This window comes from Pinus tabuliformis, chromosome 1_2, assembly GCF_031772625.1.
Source record: "Pinus tabuliformis cultivar Carrire ecotype Pingquan chromosome 1_2, CPIR1, whole genome shotgun sequence".
NCBI lineage: Eukaryota > Viridiplantae > Streptophyta > Pinopsida > Pinales > Pinaceae > Pinus > Pinus tabuliformis.
In genome coordinates this window covers 1,129,060,602-1,129,063,773 of record NC_142298.1, presented here as the reverse complement: position 1 = coordinate 1,129,063,773, position 3,172 = coordinate 1,129,060,602, and positions in this window count along the sequence as shown.

Below are 3,172 nucleotides of genomic sequence, written 5' to 3'. Positions count from 1 at the left end.
GGAGGCCGACCTACTGATCATCTTTGTGTAATTTCTGAGCTGAGTGAACTACTGGGCAGTAGAGGGCCTGCTCATGAATACTACGAAATTTTTTGGATGAGCAGCATGTCGACTGTCGAGAGGTATGGATGGAAAGACTTCACAATTTTCTGATGGAGACAGGGATGGGCACTGGGTGTCTGTCCAACCTATCTACACAATTTTCCTAGCCAATGGAGTGGGAAAGGTCTGTAGCCTCTGCACAAATTTTAAGGGAAATGATTCCTGAGGTGGCTGCCAGGTCAAATCCTCCGATTGTCCAGCTTGAAGGCTGATTGATATGCTTGTGGGAAGTGCAGTTTGAAATGACTTACTTGGTTCTTCTGCACTATACTGAGTGACATTCGATCAAGTCGATGGCGGGGCGATGGTCCGTCTGGAAGAGGGGATTCTAGTCATTGAAACTTAAGAAAAATGACTAAGTGTGTGAATGAGTGAAAGATGCACATGTGATCTTGCAAACACACACCAACCTGACTTGATGATGAGATGACCCAGACCATCCAAACACACATGCTCAACATGATTGACTGATGGTGTGAGAAACAAGCGTGACACTTGTGATTAATCGTTGATCGACCTTGGTGATGCTTGTGCGACAGTGAGTGTGACTCCATCTGTGAGTATGACCAATGATTTTATATGCGAACACAACATGTACACACGAAGCAAAAACCTTGAGCATGACCAGAACATTGTCGCTAGCATGACTTCAATACCGACATGAAAAAACTTTGGATGAAATGAACCAGCAAGGTAGATGCAAAGACTCACACGAACTCATGCAATGAACCCAATTGTGCGCAGTCATCAAGTGAAACTCTCAAGGAAGGTTCTGAAATTGGGTGCAGGCCAAAATTTTGGAGGGCGGTTGTATCTCCTACAACTGGCTTCATTCTTTAACATAGATGATCCTTTTATAGAGTGTTTGAGAAATTCTCTTGAACACAACTTGAATATACTTTGAAGATTGTAAGGAAATACTGTTGGTTTGAGGTTTGAGATCATAATCAAGTATTGTTATGCTGCCAGAGTGTTGTGCTTTTGGTGTGATGAATGTTGGAACTCAAGGTGGATGAGTGACATGGGATTAAACTTCTTTGGTTGTAACTCTTCCTTTTCCCATATTCTTGTCTCTATGTATGATGATTATATGTGTAAATGATTTCGATTCCATTTGCTTATAGTAGATAGATCTCTTGCTTTGATTGGTTTTTGTCCTCTGTTTATGATTGCAGGTATTGATTGAGTGGATTCAGTTCGAGAAGGAGCAATGAGAGCAAATAAAAGGAGACAAAGGGAAGCAGAAGATAACAAGTAGGTGTCTTGAGTTATCTATCTTCTATACGAAAAGGTTAAACCCTTTAATTCTATTGTTCTAAGTGTAGCTACCCACTTAGGGAAGTTGTGTTTATCCGTAGATGCAAATTCCATATAACAAATTGGTGACTCTGCTAGGGAATGACCATCATTCCTGGTAGCTTATCCTCATCATAGTACACCCTAGTATACTTTACTTGATTTCATTGATCTTATTTCAGTCTTTTTGAAGTGTTTTTGGTCAAAAAATTGTGCTTAGATGTCTTTTGATTGGCCTCTCTGGCACCAGCGTAGGCTTGGTAAGGGGACAGTGTGCTGCAGAGCAGCCTTGAGTGAGAGACAATGATCTGTAACATAGTCTCTCCCACTCTGACCTGCGTTGATCCTCCTTAGGTCAAAAAACCCACCTTTGACTTGGATTTTTCTAAATTTGCTTCTAAAGTTGTTTGTTGAAAGATCAATGTTTCTTATGGTTCTGAAATCAATTTGAATTTCCTCTTCTAGCCCTACTTTGACCTTGATTTTTTAGTGTTTCTTAAGTGATTTCTTTATCATTATCAATTCATTGTCAAAGTTAGTTTATAGTCGATTAGTCTTTTCTGAAAAGGAAGTGTCGTAAAGTCTTCATTTCTTTCAAAAAGGAACTGTCGTAAAGTCTTCATTTCTTGCAAAAGATTGATTGATTGTATGTGCATTTAGTTTCCTTTTGTTCATCTAAACATTAAGGGAAATGAAAAGAAAAAACTTTCATTATGAATTTAGAGGTTTGTGTGTGCTTGTAGGAATAGTATAGGGAAATTGCATTAAGTGTGCTTTTTTCTCTTTGTCAAAGATCTGATTTCTCTATCCCTTACTAGCTACGGTTTTCATTGTTAATTGAATAAAATAATGTTTCTCATTTTAGTTGCATTCTAGGAATTTCAAACATACATTGCATGGTGAACCTTGAAAGGAAAATTCTTAAGAAGATCAACTTAAAATTTATCTCAATTAACCTAATGGAGCATTGTAACTTAACGCATAACATTTAGAGGTTCTAGGCTAGAGACATGTTCCAGCATTGTAAAACATATCAGCTGTCACTAACTTGTCTGTGATAGATTCCGAGTGTGATACCTCATTCCACGTACATAATTATATCATAGCTCGTCCACGTACTTTCAGGTATATAGGGTGATCTTACAATGCATAAAGTATAAAGGAATGCTCTCACTGTGCAGTTTCGCATTAGACAACGCTAACACGGATTGGGCCTCCACGTACGTTCGGGTATATATGGGAGGACTACATTAGGTTGTTGTCCATCCATAGGTAACAAAGTCAGCCTCCCTATACACTGTGATACATCAAACACAACATTCGGTGAGATTCCCTGCACATATGTTAAGTACTTGGTTTACTAAGGCAGTATATTGTAGTTCATAGTTACTTGGTAATCCTTTTGCATAGATTATCCCTCTTTTGTTTTGTTATGTTATTTTGATTAAAACAAAATTAATTGATTGTAGATAACATCCTCCATGTCACTCCTTAGTTAATCTTAGGTTGAGACATATGGCAACAACTCCGAAGTCCACCGATCAAGGAGTTCCTTTTGATGGGAATCCTAGTCCTTTTCCTCCTTTCGGAAATATTGGTGCTCCTTATATGGCTACATTGTCCCTTGTGGGACTTAGCATTGGCTTGCTAGTATGGTTGTTTTCAACCTCCTTGGCCTCGCAACTAAATATGCCTACAACTGGACAAAATCAACCTCCAGTTGACCCTTTGCCTTCTTCCTCAGTTGTTTCTTCCTCCCCTTATTCCTCTTCGC